Raw genomic sequence first — 22,920 nt, forward strand, 5'->3', positions numbered from 1 at the left:
CACACTAGGATAAACTAGTTAAATGGAACATAAGATGCAATGCAATGTCCATAAGAAAAAATTGGCTACAGTATAGCACCATCTTGTACCAATTATCTGGACATACCTTTAACAATCTTTGGACCATAATGTTATTATCCACTTTTATTGTAAATACTTTTAATTATATTTTAATGTTAGTATTTTTAATACTAGTGTAAAGACAAATGTATATTGCTGGTCTTTGACCGTAATAAAGATCTTACTTACTTACTTACTTTCAGTTAAATGGAACAGGCTGAAATCATGTCTTTTCTGACATCTTACATCAGTTTTGTGATATTCAAAATCCTTTGGCAAAGGCTTTTGTCCTTTTTTGAACACAGTTTTATACAGATATCTTTAACTTTTAGGAGAGATAAAAATTAGTATTGATTACAAATCATAATAATTAATTAATAAGGGGAGAACATATAGAAACTTGCCTTAGATGTGATCACTGAATATTCTGCTCAACTTTAATGAAAGTCCCTAGGCTGCATTTGGCTAAACTGCCATCTCTTACACTTTTGGATTGACCTTATTACCATCATAAATCTATTCTTAGATACTGAAAATATTACAATGAATTAATGTCTATCTGTATACAAATAAAAAAGTGCCCGCCTTGTGTAGATTACACTTTTGCAATATAATACACACAGAAGTGGTTACTGATCACAAAATTCTACATTGATGGAAGTCTTTCAGGTATCAAGCATAACAATACAGTAGCATAGTTCTAAAGATCTTGGTCAAGAAAGATTTTTTATGGTCTGGTCTGAATATTCCTTCATTTAATTCTAATTCATGTCCTGCTAAACTTCTGAAAACCAGCATTTCAAAATTAACAAGTTGCTTTCTGATAGAACATTGTATATGTTCTAAAGTATCTCATGATATATAACCCAAGTGTCAGCTCAACCTGCATAAACTGGTTCACATGTCACAGTCAGATCAAATGCAGCTTTGTACAGCTTGATCCATGCTGTATAAAAGGTGCATCACCTTGAATACTGTAATATTTTATAGGACCAGCTGCATACCATTCTAAACCCTTGGTAGAAAATGAAGGGATTTGCAGCTGGTAAGAATAATGTGCTGTTGAATTTTGGACTGCAGCACTGCATATAAATTAATATGCCCCATGGGCCTTGGAAATGAGCATATATGAAAGAAACTGATTCCATAACCACAAAGGCGTGCACAAGAGCTGCTGTGTGGATTGGAGGCATGCGGTTAGTCAAGAGTATCTGCAAACAGGTTTCACCTGAAAGCATAAGATTTCTTCTCCTTGACAGGCAATATAAATCAACTGGCAACAATATTGATTACCTACTGCACCATTAGGAAACTTGCCTGGTATAAGTCAGATTAAGGAATGTGTTTAAAATATCTGTTTCCACTTAGTTTGAAAGGATTGATAAACTTGTGCAGTTCAAACTTGTCATTGGCACTACGAGTACATTGGGTATCTGAGAAAATAAGGAACAGTAAACTGGCAGCGGCCTTGTGAAAATGCCACGATTTAAGAAGTCTCCAGAGTGCCTCTACTTCAAAATTGGGTGTATTTATTAAGCATATGGACTGCATATTTGGAAAGGTGAAAGCAGAAGAATTTATGACATGATTCAATATAAGACTACCGGTGCAAATGCGCAGCAATCTGTGAGTGTGTTTTCCTGATTTTGGAATGTGGTATCAAGGAGAGGCTTTTGTTTATACTAATAGGTCTGTATTTCATTTCTGACCTCAGCTACTTGCAACAATTATTACCTAGATCTATGAAATTCGCTTGACAAAGTTCTGCTATTATATTTTGCTCCAAAATATTTTCCCAATTCACTATGTTGCATTACAGACTGCAGGAATCTTCATTTTGTTGGACTCATTCATTATCAATTAAAAATACTTCTTGTGATAGAAATTTATCTCATGGAAATTTCACAGAAACTTCACATAAATTTCATTAAAAAGTAAAACAAATATCCATACACTTCTATTCCAACATTCCTGTGTATAAGAGTCATTGGGATATACAACGAGGAAGTGTTGCTTCTTCTTTGGATGATACATGTGACAGATAGTTAGCCTAGGCCTATCATGGTGAACCTATGGCGTACGTGCCAGAGATGGCATGCAAGCCATCACCCCAGTTCAGCTCCGTTGCGCATGCACCTCCAGCCAGCCAGTGGTCTTTAGGTCTCTGCGGTGCATGTGGGAAGGCGTGCGGGGGGCGTGTGCATGTGTGGGCAGAATATGCAGGGGGGACATGTGTGCATGCATGGAGGGCGGGTGTGTGCGGGGGGCGCACATGCATGCACAAGGCAGGGCACAAGCATGGGGGCCACACACACATTGCATTTTGGGGGTTTGTGCGCATGCATGCAGTTTGGGCATTTGGTCCAGAAAAGATTAGCCATCACTGGCCTAGACTGGGTTGTCTTAGAGCAGCTCAATGACTAAGATGTTTCCGGTAATGTCATGGTCAAATCTGCCTGGTAATTTTTCCCAAGCTTATTTCTCTTACAAAAGACCCATTTCTTTTTGTCCATTCCTTTCAGAAACTTGAAAATTTCTTTCAAATGTCTTCTAGTGGAATTTTTGAGCTTCATTAATTGGTGGCAATGATAAGAGACAGCTATTGGTAGTATTGTGATTTTCTATTGTTTAGCTTTCCATAACTCAAAACACACTTCCCAATCTGAGAAAAGTCTTCCTCCCTCTCTTTTCTCTCCTGCCCATCTCATCTAACACTTAATAGGAGGTGCTCCGTATAAGGTTTCTCCTTGAAATTTAACCAAAACACAAGAACCAGGAAAGCTGCAATAGCAATAGCAGTAGACTTATATACCGCTTCATAGGCCTTTCAGGCCTCTCTAAGCGGTTTACAGAGAGTCAGCATATTGCCCCCAACAATCTGGGTCCTCATTTTACCCACCTCGGAAGGATGGAAGGCTGAGTCAACCCTGAGCCGGTGAGATTTGAACCGCTGACCTGCTGATCTAGCAGTAGCCTGCAGTGCTGCATTTAACCACTGCGCCACCAAGCTGCTAGAAAAATGATCGCAGAGATAGATGGTTGGTATACATATGTTTGCTGTTCTGCAAGTAAACTGAAGGAGCAATGTGATTTTCCTTCTTAAAAGCAAATTCTATTTCAGCAAAATATATGAGAAATAATTGGGGGTGGGGGGTGGGAAATGCACTGCTGGAATGCTCTTTTTCCCCCAAGTTTGTTATTTTCTACAGATATATCGAATCAATGCGTGAACAGTGTGGTACCTGAGTGTGGTACATTCTAATACAAGTAAAACTGATAAGTTAATCATAATTATTACATTCAATCAGCTTATGTTTTTCTAATAATAATTCACATTTATATTACTTTGCAATCTATCATTATTCAATTATTCCATGTTTTCTCTTGTTATTATTTTTATTTTATTATATAAAAATGTAGACACTAATATCCCCCCTTACCTTATTTCTATCACTTATTCTAGCTTTAGTCCTGACACTCTTTATTAAAAGCCTTTTTCTTTCTATTCTGTCTAATTTCTAATCATGTCACCAACCTAAGAAAAGATAAAGGGAGAAAAGGAAAAACAAATCAGAACAACAGCAAAAAAAAGGAAATTATCTTTGCCCGCTTCAGTACTTTAATTGCTATGCTTTAAAGGAAAGAGACAGAAAAGGAAAAGCAAGTCAGAACAACAACCACAGCAATTATCTATCCATCACTGCTAGAATGCTCCCCTCTCATACAAAGATTTTAAGGTGCAAGCAAAGGGATCTTTTCTTAGCACTTCCCCCAGGTAGTAAAATCAGGGGAAGCAAAAAGAGATCCAATATTGTCTGTCAGATAATCCCCCAGATAAACACTCCTCCCCCAAATATTGTTCATTTTCAGTGGAGCTAAAGTCTCTAGTATGGAAAACAAGCAATATAAATAGGAATTAAAAGTCATTATTTCTCCTTGCAAATATTCTTCTAAAAATTCCTAAGGAGGAAAATTGATCTTCAGGTAATACAAGTATGTATGAATTTATTTAAATAGGAAAGAAGAACAAGTATTTTCCCCAATAATCCACAAATGCCCAAAGTCTAGTCACATATGTAAATACTAGAGCTACAGGAAACACAACAGAGGGTCGCCTAACTTTAGTACTCCTTGCCATTTGCATTTTTCCTGGCCTATTATATCTCCTGTGGTGGAGTGGTGCCTAGAGGTGGAGCTCTCGCCTCACAAGCAGGAGGCTGTGAGTTCGATCCTAGGTAGGGGCATGATGAGACTATATCTACTGAACAAAACTCTGCATTGGCGACAGGAAGGGCATCCGGCCAATAAACACTCTGCTAGCTCCATTCAGTTGCCCAGACTCCATCCCGCAAGGAATGATGCGGTCTTTAAAAGAAGATGATGATTGTATCTCCTGTGGTCATGCTTATTGAGTGTAAGTGAAAATGTGGTTATCTACCAGGGAAGAAATAATAAAATATGTGCAATGTCATGATATAAAAGCTGCAATTTATGTACTTTCATCTGGTATTGCAACATCGGTATGTGACGGTGGCATGTCATTTTGGAATTAGAAGCCATAGAATAACAGAGTTGGAAGTGACCTTGAAGGTCATCTAGTCAAACCCCTTGCTCAAGCAGGAGACCTTATATCATTTCCAACAAATGGCTGTCCAGTCTGTTCTTGAAAGCCTCCAGAATTGTTGGGGATTGTTGCAGTGTGAATGTGTCATAGTATACTGCTTCCACAAAATAAATCTTATAAATAAATAGTTATGATAGACAGGTAAAGGATGATTTAGAGTAACTCTCCATTCATAATTTCAGTCTGTGATTAGAATGATTTTATTTGCTTTATTTAAATGGGGGAATTTTTCAAAAGCTTTCTTCTCATAATTCAGAAAACAGATATTTCTTTTTGAAAACAGAAGATGTGAGTTAAACGCCCTTGCTAAAATAATGTTCTTCATATTTTTTCCACATATGTTTTTTGTATGTTTTTCATAGCCCAGTCTCATTATTAATTGCAGAAATGGTGCATCTTCTGCTAATAGGACATATATGTTTTTTATGTGTACCAATTGGCCATGTATATGCTCAGAAGCTAAGTATTGTCACTAATTGGAGAAACCTAGGGCTGTAGCCTAGAACAAAGAGTTTAAAAACATCAGAAAATCCATCACTGGTAACCCATTTCTGCAATATCGCCTCTCCAAAGTATGGTTGGGTCCATGAAATTCCAGGATTTCTTTTTATTTTTATTTGTTTATATTTCATATTTCTACACTGTCCACATTGTCTACATTGCTATTTTTAAATTTTCAAATGAAGCACCTTTGGGAAATAGATTGATTGCCTGTATGGCCTGTGGACTGGTTATCTATGGGACTGTCTCCTACAGATGGAATATTTTATCCAAGATTTGTGTGTAGAGGTTGTACTGTATGCTAAAAGTTTCCATCCGTCATGAGATGTTGTGATGCTCCAAAGTGAGAATTTTCTGTTAAGGGAGGGGTGCCAAACTCACTGTGTCACAGTGGCATCACATGACGTATTTTTCCCCTTTGCTAAACGGTGTTGGTGTGGCCAGCGTGTGACACATCTGGCCTGTGCCCCACGAGTTTGACACCCCTGTCTTAAGGTATCATGTATTCCCAAGATGAAAGCAGCTCTCTCCATCTTGAAGGGAGGGATGAATTACAGGCATTATGCAGTAAAGGTTTTATTATGAGTGTTTATATTTTCACTTCATTTCATTTCATTTCATTTTATTTGTCTTGTATGCCGCCCACTCCCGGAGGACTCCGGGCGGCTCACAACAGACAAGGGAAAGGGGATAAATAGACAAGACAACATTTTTAAAAAAAGGCGCAACATTCACAATTTCCGTGGGGCTGGGTATTTCACAAGCCCCCCGGCCTGCTGGAGCAGCCAGGACTTGGTGGCTTTGCGGAAGGCCAGGAGGGTAGTAAGGGTCCGGATCTCACAGGGAGGTCATTCCAGAGGGCTGGAGCTGCAACAGAGAAGGCTCTCCCCCAGGGAGTCGCCAGCCGACATTGGCTGGCAGATGGAATCCGGAGGAGACCTAACCTGTGAGATCTTATCAGTCTGAGGGAGGTAATAGGCAGGAGGCGGTCTCTCAGGTACCCAGGTCCGATGCCATGTAGAGCTTTATAGGTAGCGACCAGCACCTTGAAGCGGATTCGGAGACTAATGGGTAGCCAGTGCAGCTCGTGGAGGATAGGTGTGACGTGGGTGTACCTAGGTGCACCCACAATCGCTCGTGCGGCTGCATTCTGGACTAACTGAAGTCTTCGAACACTCTTCAAGGGCAGCCCCATGTAGAGCGCGTTACAATAATTTTAATTTTTAATTTTAATTTTTAATTTTATTAAGAATTTATATGCCGCCCTTTTCCCTGGAGGGACTCAGGGCGGCTTACAATAATGAGGGGAAGGGGGTGCAAGACAAGACTTAAAGGAAAAAAAAAATCGTGAATAAAAGAAAATTATCCATAAAAACACAACATTCATTCAACATTCGGGCGGGGTGAGAGTAATCCTATCCCCAGGCCTGACGGGATAGCCAGGTCTTCAGGGCTGTGCGGAAGGCCTGGACTGTGGTGAGGGTACGGATCTCCACGGGGAGGGTGTTCCATAATGTCGGAGCTGCAACTGAGAAGGCTCTCCTCCGCGTAGTCGCCAGTCGGCACTGACTGGCGGATGGAATTCGGAGGAGGCCTACTCTGTGCGATCTGATGGGACGCAGGGAGCTAATTGGCAGGAGGCGGTCTCTCAAATAGTCAGATCCACTACCATGGAGCGCTTTATAGGTGGTAAGTAGGACCTTGAAGTGCACCCGACGATCAACAGGTAGCCAGCGCAGCTCACGGAGGATTGGTGTTATATGGGCGAACCGTGGTGCGCCCATAATCACTCGCGCGGCCGCGTTCTGAACTAGCTGAAGTCGTCGGATGCTCTTCAAGGGCAGCCCCATGTAGAGCACATTGCAGTATTCCAGCCTAGAGGTCACAAGGGCTCGAGTGACTGTTGTGAGAGCCTCCCGGTTCAGGTAGGGCCGCAACTGGCGTACCAGGCGAACCTGGGCAAATGCCCCCCTGGTCACAGCCGACAAGTGATGCTCAAAACTCAGCTGTGAATCCAGGAGGACTCCCAAGTTGCGGACCCTGTCTGAGGGGTGTAAATTTTGCCCCCCCAGCCTGATTGTTGGAACATTAGCCAAATTTTTGGGAGGAAAACACAACAGCCACTCGGTCTTTTCCGGGTTGAGTACCAGTTTGTTAGCTCTCATCCAGTCTTTAACAGCCTCAAGGCCCCGGTTCATCACGTCCACCGCTTCATTGAGTTGGCACGGGGCGGACAGATACAACTGCGTATCGTCCGCATATTGATGGTACTTAATCCCGTGCCTCCGAATAATCTCGCCCAGCGGTTTCATGTATATGTTAAATAGTAGGGGGGACAGAACCGAGCCCTGCGGCACCCCATAGGTTAGGGGCCTCGGGGACGATCTCTCCCTCCCCACCAACACCGACTGCGACCTGTCCGAGAGGTAGGAGGAGAACCACTGTAGAACAGTGCCGCCCACCCCCACCTCCCGCAGTCGTCGCAGAAGGATACCATGGTCGATGGTATCGAAAGCCGCTGAGAGGTCGAGGAGAACCAGGATGGACGCGTGGCCTCCATCTCTGGCTCTCCAGAGATCATCGGTCAATGCGACCAAAGCGGTTTCAGTGCTGTAACCGGGCCTGAAGCCAGACTGGAAGGGGTCAAGATAGTTAGCTTCCTCCAAGGTACGCTGAAGCTGTAAGGCCACCACCTTCTCAACAACCTTCCCCAGAAAGGGGAGGTTGGAGACTGGACGATAGTTGTTAAGAACTGCTGGATCCAAAGACGGTTTCTTCAGGAGGGGCCTCACCACCGCCGCCTTAAGCGCGGTGGGGAGGTGTCCCTCCCGAAGAGAGGCGGTAACAACCGCCTGGATCCAGCCTCGTGTCACCTCTCTGCTGTTGGTAGTCAGCCAAGAGGGACACGGGTCCAGTATGCAGGTGGAGGAACTCACAGCTCGCATAGCCTTGTCCACATCCCCAGAGGCAACATCCTGAAACTCAACCCAGAGATGGTCTACCAAGTTATTCCCCTGTGTCCCGGCTGGATCTGCGGGGGTGGAGTCCAGTTCCGATCGAAACCGAGCAACTTTGTCCGCCAAGAACTGACTATATTCCTCAGCCTTACCCTGCAGGGGGTTCCCCGTCTCCCTCCTATTTAGGAGGGAGCGGGTTATCCTAAACAGGGCGGCTGGGCGAGACTCGGCGGACGCTACCAAGGAGGCAATGTGTGATCTTTTGGCGGTTCTCAATGCCCAAATATACTCCTTGGTGCAAGCTGTCAACAGTGCTCGGTTCGATACGGACCTGTCGGACCTCCACTGGTGCTCTAGGCGTCTCCTCCGGCGCTTTATCTCGCGGAGCTCCTCGGTGAACCAAGGGGGTCTCCGCGAGCCGCTGACCCGGAGGGGCCGTAGTGGCGCAATTCGGTCCAGAGACTCCGATGCCGCCGAGTGCCAGGCCGCAGCAATAGTCTCCGCCGAACTGTGGGCGAGAGCGTCTGGAATGACCCCAAGCTCCGTCTGGAACCTAACAGGGTCCATCAGTCGCCTGGGGCGGAACCACCTGGTCGGTTCCTCCTCCCCACGGTGGGGGTTTGGCCTCCGGAAGTCTAACCTCAGTAGGTAGTGGTCTGACCACGACAGGGGAATGGTCTCATTTCCCCTCAGACCAAGATCATAACTCCACTGCTCCGAGAGGAATACGAGGTCGAGTGTATGTCCCGCCAAGTGGGTAGGGCCTCGAATTACCTGGGTCAGGCCCATGGCTGTCATGGAGGCCATGAACTCCTGCGCTCCGTCAGAGTGTTCGCCGAGCGAAGGCAAATTGAAGTCCCCCAGAACCATTAATCTAGGGAACTCAATTGCTAGCTCGGCTATTGACTCGAGGAGCGCAGGGAGGGCCGCTGCAACGCAGTTGGGAGGCAGGTACGTTAGCAGCAAACCCGCTTGACCCTTGAGGTCCAACTTCACTAGTAGGGACTCACACCCGGCAAGCTCCGGAGCAGGGATCCTACGAGGAACTAAAGACTCCCGGACTACAATAGCCACACCGCCACCCCTTCCCTGGGCTCTCGGCTGATGAAGCACCTGAAACCCGTCTGGGCACAGCTCTACGAGGGGGACTCCTCCCTCCGTGCCCAGCCATGTCTCAGTAATACATGCCAGGTCTGCCCCCTCGTCTACAATCAAGTCCCGGACGAGGGGAGCCTTATGAATAACAGACCTGGCATTTAGCGACAGCAGCCTGAGACCAGGGTCCTGATCGCTCACGCCATCTGACCTTGGAGTGGGACTCATAGGGCCGGAAGGAGGGATCTCTGCGATATAGCGAACCCTCCTTCCCCGGTAATGGCCAGCCCTAAAGTCCCCGCCATATCTGCCTCTCCCTGTTATGATCGCAATGCTCCGACTCTCTCCCGTGGGCATAATTCCCCCAACCACCCCAATGGCCCCCGCTTGCCCCGCCAGGTCCTCCGAATCAGGCATACTCAGACACTCACACAAACAGTCCCCACAATATAATTAAAACATAAAAAGAATACAGCAATAATAGTACTAAAAGTGGGTCTTTCATACTAACTCATTCAATTCCACGCACTCAACATACCCGTTTAAAATTGCGCAACACAGAATTTAAAATTATGAGTTCCAGAAGAGCCAGCCTCCCTTCCTCCAGTTCCAGAGAAATCCTAGGCCAAAGTCCAAGGTCCGTATTCTATAAATAGTTGTAGATGGAGGGGGGGGGCAAAGCACAGGCCCCAGGTATCATCCAGCACCAGCTTTGCAGTCTCACACCCTCCAAATCCAGATAAAGCATGGAATAATAAATAATAACGGTCCATAGGAGATAAAGCGGTAGTATGCAGGGGGGTATCTTGTCTTCCCCCTCTTGAGGTCACAAGGGCGTGAGTGACTGTCTGAAGAGCCTCCCGATCCAGGTAGGGTCGCAATTGGTGCACCAGGCATCAGCTTGAGTGTGTGCTTTTATTAGTCTTATGTAATATGATGATGAGGATACAGTATAGGACTTGTAAGTTGATAAGATTTACTTGAAAGGAGTGGCATAGAATGCATTATTGTTGCCCTTTTCAACATTTATTGCTATTTAAGAATCAGCAGGCTGTCTGTCACATCTGTTATTTTGAGACAGTGCCTGAATTTAAAATGTACATGGTGCTCAGAGCAAACATTTGTACTTATCTGTGTGCTGGGATCCTTATTTGCACTGACTGGATAGCTCATATTGTAAATTATTCTTGCTTTTATCTTCCTCTCTTATTTCTAAAGGTCTTGTAAAGTCTGAGTAAATACGGCTTATTCACTTTAAAGTGGTCAGATATAATGACTGACCTGCTGTCCCCAGCACACTGTTTACATTGCAACTAACAACATTGGAATTGTGATTTGAACACAGACAACTTTATCATTCCTTGGCCATAAGGATTTGCAAGTATGAAGCAGGCAGGCACCCAGCCAAAGATCACGCAGGAGGAAGTGACACACTCCCCCATCATATGTTCAAATGCTTTAAGGGCAGGTTTAATTTTATCCTCTTTTTTTGTTTAGTTGTATTTTGGCTGCATGGTGGTATTTCATCCATCATTTTAGATAATGTTCTTACAAGGCTAATCACATACTGCATATTAGTTTGATAAAGTCATTGTGGTGCCTTTGTGTATCCTTTTTTTTAAAATCTGTGATGCAATTGATATGAGGAAAATTACTTCATTTATGGAAAAGAAAGAAAGGTAGGAGGCTATAGAAACATATACATACCGTATATACTCGAGTATAGGCCGACCCGAATATAAGCCGAGGCACCTAATTTTACCACAAAAAACTGGAAAAGTTATTGACTCGAGTATAAGCCTAGGGTGGGAAATGCAGCAGCTACCGGTAAATTTCAAAAATAAAAATAGATACCAATAATGTTTTTGAATATTTATTTCAAAGAAAAACAGTAAACTAGCGGTGTATTCAATGAAATACTTCACTCACCTCATGATGCTGATGTCCCGCTGTGATGATGATGTCCCGTGCAGCCGCGGGAGCGATGTCCCGCCTCCTATGACACACGGCACAGTGATTCCTATCATTGGATCACTGTACCAGAGGAGGTGGGACATCGCTATGTGGCTGCTTGCCATAACAAGGAGGAGGTGGGACATCGTTGCAGAGCGGCAGGAGGGGGTGGAAGGGGAATCGTAAGACAGCCCTGCATTACATTAGAACGTGAGGAGGGGGGATGGTGCGGTGCACGCTGCGCGGCAAACTGACACAGAGGGAGGGGAAACTCACAGGGGCACTGGGCCATTCACAAGTGTCACCCAGCGGCATGGCCCCACCCCTTTTTCTCCTCCATTTCGGGCAAATTTTTCACCGACTCGAGTATAAGCCGAGGCGGCTTTTTTCAGCCCAAAAAGTGGGCTGAAAAACTAGGCTTATACTCGAGTATATACAGTAAATATAAAAGGTGGGAAAACTGTACCCAAAATTGAACAGAGTAAAAGAGACCTTTAAAAAAAAGTACCTGCTGAAATGTGAATGAGCACATCCTCATAACTAGAAATCCAAAATGTGATTTATGTTAGGAACTATAGCTGAAACTTTATCATACAATTGTTCTTTTTTTAATCATTCAGTTGTGTCCGACCAGTGGTGGGATTCAAATAATTTAACAACCGGTTCTCTGCCCTGATGACCAGCTGGGTAGGCGGGGATCAGTGGTCATGTGACTGGGTGGGCGTGGCCAACTCAATGTCATTCAGGTCGATGGGCGCTTCACCTTAGCTGTTACAATGTAACAAGGGTTAACTGGAGAGGCAGTTTCTGTAAGCAGGGTAATAAAGATTAGGCTAGAAACAACACCAGAATGTTTCCTTCCTGCCTTCCTTACAGGATTAGCCCTGTAAAGTGGGGAAAAACAGAATAAGATTTCTTCCAACAACCGGTTCTCCGAACTGCTTAGAAAGTTAAGAACCGGTTCTCCCGAATAGGTGCGAACTGGCTGAATCTCACCACTGTGTCCAACTCTTGGCAACTTTATAGGCAAGTACTCTCCATGCTACCCTGTCATTTAATTCAGCTTATTAATTATTTATTCTAGAATCAATAATACTGGAGCTGATATTGTTGTATCAGTGCCCCAAATATCAATATTTTTATAAATGCTATTTTCTGAATTCGCAAAGCACCTTTAAACAATAAATGAATTATGTTTCCTTGTTATATATGTGATGAATGCATCACATACATACTTTGCAGTAACATTTAAAGGCAGATATTCCACTTCTTTTAAGTAGTAAACACACTGCTGCTTTCCCAGTGTAAATTAATATTATGTTTCATGTTTTCTAAATAGCAGTGTATTTTTATTGGTGGTAATTAAAGTAGTATCCAAGTGCTTTCTTATTCAGAAGTGCTGGCTCATCTAATCAAAATGTAAGAAGCAGCTGTCTTTGTTCTTTGTCCTGAAATATTAGCTTATTTTGGACGTCCCAAAAAGTTTTGGAGGAGAGATAAGAAGAGACACAACGTTTTGTATTTATTTATTTGAGTTATATTGCTGTAGTCGGTGGATTTGGCTTTTGTGTTATGAGAGAAATGGCTTTTGGCTGTGATGTACATAGCATTTGGCTTAGAGTAGTACATTTATTATGTTAACAAGTGAGAACTACATGCAGTGTTATGCAAGTTGACTTCTGCTAGCTCAACAGGACTTTGCTTGCTGCCCTATGCCTTTTTCCTCACTCATTCTCCAAAACACGTGGAAGGTATTTGGGCTATGGATTTTGTTCCTCTGACAGATGACCAGCACTAGTAACCAATTGGTAATTTGCTCAATAATCCCATTTTGTTTAAATGTAAGCTCAGTGTCAGCCTCTGCTTTGCTGCTGCTTCGGCTGCCATTGAAACGGGGAGGGGGGGCATGGTATTTGGGAGGGGATTACTAATTGTGCTGGAGGAAGATTCTGGAGTTTCTGCCACCTGTCTTACTGCGCATGCGGAGGAGGTTTCCCGCCAAGGCCAACAGCACCGACATTCCATCTTGGTGATGCCTTTCGAAGTTATCTCGCACCTGACACTTGGGAGAATTATGATTGGACTGTGACTGGGATGCCAAGGGGTGGGGAATGGGTTATTCTATATATCATTTGCTTTCGTGCCTAAATAATCAGTCTTCGCTTTGCTACGCTTCTATTCATTTATAATTAGTAAAAGTACACTTGATTTCTATCAATGGAGTCTTGTGGTTTTCTTTCTGATTATCCAATGAAGTAGTGCTGACACTCAGATTTAAAGTTAGAATTCAAAAGAAATATTTAAGATGTTTTGGGCATGTTTCTCCAGGGTTGTTTTTCTAAAAGTGCATCCATACAGAGGAGTGGGAGAACTGGATTTAGACATTGACACAATTTTAACTACAGCTTGTTGACTAAACCAGGATAAATTGTGTTCAAACAACACACTATGGGGTGTATGCAACTTCTGTTAGTGTAACGGGCACACTAGCCTAGGCACAACCATGCTCCCAAGGCAGACCGAACAGTGACTTAAATTCTATTTAGCATTCTGTGATTTATGAAACCACATGCCTATAGTAAAGGGCTAACCTTACATTGTACAGAGTTAGTGGGCCTCCTTGCTTCAATCTTAGCATCTTCTGCCGTCTTCTGCCCTAAACCTCCCAACGGCTGATAAGATTGCACAGGGTGGGCCTTCTCCAGGTACCGTCAGCCAGACAATGTCGGCTGGTGGCTCCCCAGGGGAGGGCCTTCTCTGTAGCCACTCCGACCCTATGGAATGAACTACCCCCAGAGATCCGGACCCTGCCCACTCTCATGGCCTTCCGAAAGGCTATCAAGACCTGGCTATTCTGGCAGGCCTGCGGCTGTTGACCTCATGACCGAGGTCCAGCCCCGATTAGACTGGGTGCATGATGTGGTTTTTTAATCTGTTTTCCTCCGTTTTTAACTCTTTACTTTTAAAAATTTATTTTCTGTAAGCCGCTCGGAGTCCTTCGAGATTGGGTGGCCTATAAATTTATTAAATCAAATCAAATCAAGCATGCTGTAAAAATCCAGACTCCCTGTGATAACTAAGGAATAAATTTCAGTTGTGCATCCGATTTGCCCAATTTCCAAAGTTAGATAGTCACTTGACTGCACATTATCTAACTGGTTTTAAAGGTGTTCGTCGTAGTCTTTTATGTAATAGAATAAAATTTAAAGGTTAGAGGAGTCTTCAGACGTACAGGTTTGTTAAGGTTGGATTGCTATAGTCCACGAATGCTTTATGGAGTTGAGTTTGTGTATCCGGGTCAGGCAATTTATGGAGTGCTCCTCAGAATGACTTTTTCATTTGGAATTCCTCCCCGAACGGACAGGAATCAGCCAATCATTACAAAGTGCTGTTGCTCCCTTGCCCATAAGTAGCTAGGCAGGCCTTAATTGCAGTGCAACAAGAACAGTCAGTGAAGGGTAACAAAGCTTTGGTGATTTAGCCATTATTTGGAAACCATCTGTTTTTCATTTCAGAAATCTCAACCACTCTTTCCCATATCAAAACTAATCAACTGCTTATTGATAAGCAGTTATTTTCCACAACATCTGCTGCAATGGAGTTTGCTCTTTATTAAAATAATTATTGTTCTGGTCACAATTACTAGGTTGACGGCTTGATGTTATTTTTGATACATGTTGTGTTTGGGCTTTTAGAATGAAATACTTGTTTTCCGTTATTGAAACTGTTGTGTGAAAACTTTATACATATTTATGTATATACATACAGGTAGTCTTGACTTACGACCACAATTGAACCCAAACTTTCTGTTTTTAAGTGAGATATTTGTTAACTGAGTTTTGCCTCACTTTATGACCCTTCTTGCCACAGTTGCTAAGTGAATCATTGCACTTAATAAGTTAATAATTTGGTTAAGTGAATCTGACTTCCCCATTGACTTTGCTTTTCAGAAGGTCATAAAAGGTGATCACATAACTTTGGGACACAGGAAAGGTCATAAATATGAACCAGTTGCCAAGCATCTGATCATGCAAAGGTCGTAACTGAAAAACAGCCGTAAGTCACTTTTTTCAGTGCTGTTGTAACTTTGACTCTAAATGTACTGTTGTAAACGAAGGACTATCTGTAGTAGAAGAATGTATGTGTGCATCCTGTGGTTAAGGTATCAGGCTAAAACCTGGGAGACTATGAGTTCTAGTCAGTGATGGGTTCCGGATCCTGGTGCAACGGAGCCCAGCGTCCACCGCATTAACATGCGCAGCATGCGTGCACACGCACGCAGCATGCACGCATGCATCCTTACCTCCTGTGATGCCTCCGCGATGCTCCAGCTGCTCAGTGCAGCATTGCGCAGGCACCGTATGCTACATGCATGTGCACGGAAGTGGCAAAGAGCTCAAATACAGGTAAGGAGGGAGGGAGGGAGGGGGCCCCCTCCGGAGCAGCTGTACCAGAACACAGATACCGGTACGCCCATACTGGGGCGTACCACCTGCAACCCACCACTGGTTCTAGTGCTGCCTTGGGCATGAAGCCAGTTACATATTCTCTGCCCTGGAAAGCAGGCAATGGCAAACAACTTTGAAAAACTTTGCCAAGAAAAGTGTAGAGACCTGTCCAGGCAGTTTTCAAAAATTTGAATCAGAATTGAATGGAATAATAAGTTTGCTTTTTAGGAACAATTATACATAGTAAAGTAACCAGCAATCCAGAAAAATATTACAGACTAGAATTTGATAGGCTAATAATAAAGTCATTAGAAAAGATATTCATATGTCATGCTGTGCCTATACCTACGTATTTCAGAATCATGCTGGAAATGGTTTTGTGCATGTATGTGAGAGAGAGAAAGAAAGAGAGAAAGAGAGGCAGTATTTATGTAGAGTTGGAGTTTAAAGAGCAGGATAGAAAATGTATTGATGTATTTGCAATGGAAAACATTCCTGAAAATACCATGATGGCCAAAAAAAAAGGTGGAGGAGGAGGAGGAAATGTATCATTAAAAAAATCCCAAATTTGCAAAAATAAAATGAAATGAAATTATGACCAATTCTAATGAGAAGTTCTAATGTGAGAAAAAAGTGAATAAAAGGGAAGAGGTAGATGGACAAAATTACAGTGGCAAGATGATTCTGAGATCTGAAAGATCAGCTCAAACTGACTATGATTTTTCTGTTCAGTGAAAGTAAATTTTCCTGGTTAAAATCAAAGAACATTAAGAGAATAGACATGCTTTTGGTTTACCTAATGTTTATTTTTTATCTTTCTTCAACTTTAAAATTAAAAACCTCTTTAAAATGTGTTTTGTTTTTTTCTATTTAGGAATATTTTTAGACATTGTACAAATATGGCTCCGATCACCACAACTATGAAAGATTATTTCTAGATTAAATTATTTCTCTTAGAAGAATTTCTCATTTAATGTTTACTCTGATAGAGGATCTTTTAAAATCATTATAAGTAGAGTTTTAAAAACAAACAAACCCTGGTTGTGAAGCATGTTTTTAAATTCCTGCTAGAACCGAAATGCATTTATTTTAACACAAGGGGGCAGTGATGTCATATAGGAATATTGACTAGCATATAATTAAGTAATCTGCATGTGATAGGTAAAATGAGTAGGCTAGTGAGATAAATAATTTGGCTTATTCATAAATCTGAATATAAAAGATTCAGATTCAGCTCAAAAGTCAAAATTAAGTTTGACTGCTGATAAAGAGGAATTGTTTACTTTGAATTAGATACACAGTTACACAAAGAAATAATCACTAATCTAATCCACTCAACAGCATTGTACATTTTATTGCTCATAAAATATTAATTTAATACATTATAAGGAATCAGACAATTCTAAAACTGTTGTGTAAGCCACACGTGCGATATGGATGAAGATACAATAGTATTCCAGTTTTTAAAAGGGTTGATAAATTCCCATGAATTTCTGTCAGCAACTACAGCTTTAACTTACATTTTTACACTCATGATCAAATATTTTGCTTCATGCATTTGCATTTTATTTTAAATAAGCTTATTTTTTATTGTTTACTTGATGATTTAATATTGTATCAATTTATCTTTTTTATGTGTATGATGATGCAGTCTATATATTTTGAAAGAGGTTAATGTACAGATAAGTGTATATGTCTATATAGAGGTTTTGACTGTTAGATTAATGTAAGTCAAATTATATGCCTTAAAGCTGAATTGTAATGGGCATTCAATATCAGTGTGTGGAAACCAATGTCTTGCCAAATATTTAATATGTATTCTTTGGATAGATTTGCCTCCTCTACTCTATCTCCTTTAATGTTAGATTAGACAGGATTACACCTCAGGGTCACCTGTATTTCAGGGCAAGTTATGGATTTGTTGTATATTATTTATGCACATTTGCTATTACAGTTTGATTACAGAATTCAAATGATTACGATGGGTTTGTACATGTATATTGTTTGGAGCACATTTCACATGATAAAAACACACAAACTCCTGATCTCTTTTTGTGCCCAACTGAAAGGAATGGTGCTATCTTTTAAAGTAGTTTTCTCCAAATTGGTGTAAGGATTTTGAAATGTAAGAATTCCCAGAATTGTCAGTCATGCATATAGTGGCTGGTATTCTGGAACTGCCTTATAGCAATAGCACTTAGACTTATATACTGCTTCATAGTGCTTTACAGCCCTCTCTAAGAGGTTTATAGAGTCAGCATATTGATACCCCCAACAATATGGATCATCATTTTACTGACTTCAGAAAGATGGAAGGCTGAATCAACCTTGGGCTGGTCAGGATCGAAGAAATCAAACTCCAGGGAATGTGAGTAGAGTTATATTGATGCGGCCCTCAATGAAATCAAGTTTGACACCCCTGCTCTAAGAATTTCTGAGGAGGGTTTCCATTAAGTATTCCCAATGAATGTTGGCTATTGGGTAAGCTGTCTTTAGGAAAGGGATACCTCACTTTTGAAAAACAGGGAGATGGAAATCTTTTACTCTTCTAGCTTAAGCTTGATTTAAATTGCTCCACAACTGGGCATAGGCCTCAATGCATACCTGCACTGAACAGGGGTTGGTGGGTAAATGTAGGTGGCAGATGGTTACAAACAAGCTGATGCGCACACACACCCCAAATCTCAGCTACACATTATATGGAGATGGCATGTCTTGCATGCTGATAGGTTGATCTGACTTCCTGTTGGGAGGTGGGTGAAGCCAAGGCACATTCGAATGACAAAATGGAATAGCTAGAAGGGAGACTTGCTGACAAAGTGAGGAAAGATGAACATATGTACCAGAGGTTGCATTCTGTCGGTTAGCCCTGGTTCGGGCGAACTGGTAGAGGTGGCAGTGGGAGGCTCCACCCACCCACCCAGACGTCATCACGGACGCTCTGCGCATGCGCAGAAGTGCTGTGCACACACTCCTGGTTCCGAACCAGTAGCAAAAATGATAGCATTTCATGCCTGATATGTACAATGTAATGGATAAATATTACAAAACCCAAAAGATAACAGCAGATTAATGGAAGGAAATTGGAAGGACTTTGGAGGAAGACCCAGACAGATGCAAAGAAAACTGGAAGCAACTGCAAGACAAGTTTGTCAGGCTAAAAAATAAAATGAAAACAAAGAGCAGAGACCCTGGGCCCAGAGGACATATAATTCTGTCTTGTTTTGCCACTTGTTTTCACACAAAAAAATGTCTTCCTCGCTGATTTTCATTTCCTGCAATCGTCTACATCTCTGAACCTTGTTGTTTTAACGGTCCCTAGCCAGAATGTTAGCATTTGCAGAAGTTTAAATGCAGCAGCTATGCAACTCTCTCTGAATGACAGACATATACGTTCTCTGACATGCATTGACGCAAAAGTCTAACCCTAGCCTAAGTCTGCCAATTGATTCCTGCTCAGATCTTCCTATTTGCATTGTAAATTTCCATGGGATTCTAAAAGGTACCTTTACTAAAATAAAAATAAAAAAACTGGTTAAAACATCTTTGCTGTTTTAAGCAAAGCTTTGGAATGATAATTGCTTGCTGATTCTTAGTTTCATTGTTTTATTGCTTTAAGAATGTTTAGATTTTACTTGATATACCAAGAGTGACTTTGATAGCAATAGCAATAGCACTTGGACTTGTACCAGTTCATAGTGCTTTACATGATTTTCTAAGCAGATTACAGTGTCAGCATATTGTCTCCAACAATCTGGATCCTCATTTTACTGACCTCAGAAGAATGGAAGGCAGAATCAAGCTTGAGCTGGTCAGGATCGAACTCCAGGCAGTGGGCTGAGTTATCCTGAAAATGCTGCCTTCTTAACCACTACGTCATTATGGCAGTCTTGATGATATCTAGACAATGTGATCACTCAATAAATGTGTGATGGAAGTTGGGAAAAGGTGGCAACAACAATAGCAGCACTAAGAACTAGAATCTCTTTTCTCAAGATCTATGTTCCCTACGTTATATACTATTATCCAGTCTTATTTTGTGCACTTAGCAAACCATATCAACCATTAGCACCAGTCAATGGTATTTGTGATACATTTTTAAATGTTCAGTTGACTAAGTTCAGTTATGTTTAATGAAGAAAAGATGATGATGATGATGATGATGATGATTGATTGATTGATTAATTAATTAATTGTGCGTGTTGCCAACTCTGAGTGATCTGGGCCATGCAACTGAGAACAAAACAGCTTCATTTTTAAAATAGTCTAGTCTACTGACAACATTGAGTTTTGCAAATAAAAGACTGTGCTCTACAGTCAAATAATGTTTTATCCTCTCTGCATTTGGTTCTAAATGCAAAGCTCTTACTAGGTCGCAACCAGTTAAGTCAACTTTTTTGCCATCTGTATGAATGCAAGGCTTAATTGAAGGCCATTGTTGGAAGTTTTGAAACTCTAAATCAACACAGCTGGCTGGAGAATTCTGGGAGTTCACAGTCCACAAGTCTTACAGTTGCTAAGGTTGGACATCTAAATATTGAATGGTTGCTATATTTCAAAAAGTTTCATCTTCTTTGTGAGGGTGTGTATATACTACATTCTATTTCAGGGAATTTTTTTTGTACTTATATTAACTAAAAATTGTCAAATGGCAGTAACTGTTTCTTCAGTTTCTGAAGACAACAAATTCATTTTGTGCTATATATTATGCCATGCTCTTGTTCAATATCTTGCTGCTATTATTCTCTTGTTCTAAATATTTATAACTAAGAACATCAGTTTTATTAAGAGAATTACTTCTAAGTATTAGGGCATTTTTTCTCCCAGAATGTTCCATGTCCATGTGTTGCTTACACACAGAGATATGCAAATTCTGCACACATGCTCATTTATAATCTTCATTGGACAATGCGTTTGTTCTCCTTGACAGTTGAATAAGAAGAGAAAAGACATTTTGAAAAATGTGTTCCTGTGAACTCGATGTTTGCGCCTTCCTCTGCATCTGTATTGAACAGAATCCCCATTGGACTATAGTTTCTAGGAAGGAGATGGATAACTGATTAGATCCACATCTGAAGCATTGTCTCACATTTGAAGCATTGTTGTCTAATAAGATAACATTTGTTTCAAAGACTACTAGGAAGTGAAACTGGGGAACAAAGGGCATTAATGTTTTTATTTTATGCTATAAAAAGTAATTTCCCTTTTTAGTGTGAGAATATATAATGGTTAAGAAGAGACATCACATTTACACTGTAGCAAGCAGGTGACTGCATTAATATGAAATATAGCTTAATTGATGCAGTTGTAAACTGCAAATCAGAGTTCATGCTGTAGCTGATAAAATATTGGCTGTCGGGGGTATGAACTGTATTGCTGTATTGCTGCAGAAATGCATCAAATGTCTCATAAAGTGTAAGGTTTTATTTTTTTTAAAAAATCTCTAGAAAAAAATGCCCATAAATTCAGATCAATTCCAGGTGATGACAGAGACCAGGGGTGTCAAACTCGCGTTGTCACGGTGGCATCACATGATATATTGGGACTCCCCCCCCCTTTGCTAAACTGGGTGGGAGAGAGGCCAGCACATGACGCATCCAGCCCATGAGCCACGAGTTTGACAGCCCTGACATAGACAGTCATACAGTTTTCTTGGTAGCAAAGAAAGACTTGGTATATCTGATTACTTTCTTCTGGGATGGTGTGTGTGTGTGTGTGTGTTTTTAACTTTAGGCCTGAGAGTCTCCCATGCGCCTGGTTTGACTCTGATTAGCTGCTGAGTCCAAACAAGGTCAACCAGCTGTTGCCAGCTGTTCAGATACTGTAGATTATCTGTATTTGAGTGATCATGATGTATGTGCACCTGCAGGCTACTTTCTTCTTTTCAATTTATAAAATAGATGTTGATTGTAGAAACGGTTTCAGCTAGCGTTCATATTTACATTGCTATATGCCATGAAATAATCTAGTATTTTATGTATATCATACTTTAGATTTGAAAGGAAGGCTTAAGAAGGAAAACAGCTATGCATGTAAATTGGCTTAGCATACAGCTGGTTTCTCTGGCAGTGCTTTCAGTTTTTATATATGAAGGCTGAAGAGGCCATGTTTATATGCAACTTGATGATTAATTGTGCCACCCTTTTACTATACTACTAAACAGTAGTACTTACTGGCAGTAGAAGTACTTAGTAGTACTAAGTGGCAAGTATCAGGTTTATTTGAGTGGTTGATATTGAGGGAACAATATGAAAGCAACATTTCTTTTAGTAGTTGTTTGACAACTTTTTTTAAAAAAATACATAGAATGCTATCTGTCATGTACAAGTAGTCCTTGACTTATGACTGGTCACTTAGTGGTTGTTTGAAGTTATGACAGACACCCCCCCCCAAAGCTACTTCCAACCTGGATTTGAAGCTCTGATGCTAGCCCCCCTCCATGGTTGCATGATCACATTTCGGGAGCTCAGCAACTAGCCTCCATTTACGATCATTTGTGGTACCCACAGTCACATGACATGACCGTGATTTTTGCCAGAAATTGGTCTTTACTTCCGGTTTCCATCAAAAACCACCCCATAGCAAACAGTGGGTTTGCTTAACAGCCACAGGGTTCATTTAACAACTGTTGCAAAAAAAAAAATTATATAAATCAGATCAGATATGGTGACTCACTTTATGACTGTCATAACCTGTAATCAAAATTGTGGGCTCAGTAATGATTCTAAGTTGAGCATTACCTCTATATGAAAACTATAATTAGTTTTATTATTTGCTTAATGGTTGCTAAATTCTAATGGCAATCATTAAGTAAATGTTTAGTAAGTAAATGTTCATTTAGTAAATGATTATAGCAAACATTAGGTAAATGTTTATGTATCTCTGATACCGGTACATAAACATTCCTGAAAGTGTAATAAAAAACAAGAAAATCCACAATGATGTACTTATTCAGAACTAATTGTGTAATAATACTAGAATATTGACAGATTTATCCTATATAGATGGACTCATATCTGGATAGGTCTTAAAACTTTAAAAGAGAAACCATGACCATCATCCTCAACATTTCTTGCAATCTTAGCAGGAAAAAAAAACACCTTTACAAGTCTGGAAGTGTGAAACTCACTGAGAAGGTAGCTTGACCACAAGCACACTTACTCATAGAATAACATTATACAAATACCAACAGTATTCATATATTTCAGAGATTTAAGCTCAAAGTAGTTGTTTGACAACTTGCTTTAAATTCTTGAAATGGAGTAATATTTTGTAGCTGAAC

The 22,920-nt window shown here is 41.3% G+C and overlaps 1 protein-coding gene across 1 annotated transcript in view; it reads left to right on the top strand.

Annotated features, from left to right (window-relative positions):
- Positions 1-22,920, top strand: part of KCNQ1 (potassium voltage-gated channel subfamily Q member 1) — a 365,934-nt gene that overhangs the window by 109,492 nt on the left and 233,522 nt on the right. The gene's annotated exons all lie outside the window — the stretch shown is intronic.

This window comes from Thamnophis elegans, chromosome 1, assembly GCF_009769535.1.
Source record: "Thamnophis elegans isolate rThaEle1 chromosome 1, rThaEle1.pri, whole genome shotgun sequence".
In the NCBI taxonomy this organism is placed as follows: Eukaryota; Metazoa; Chordata; class Lepidosauria; order Squamata; family Colubridae; genus Thamnophis; species Thamnophis elegans.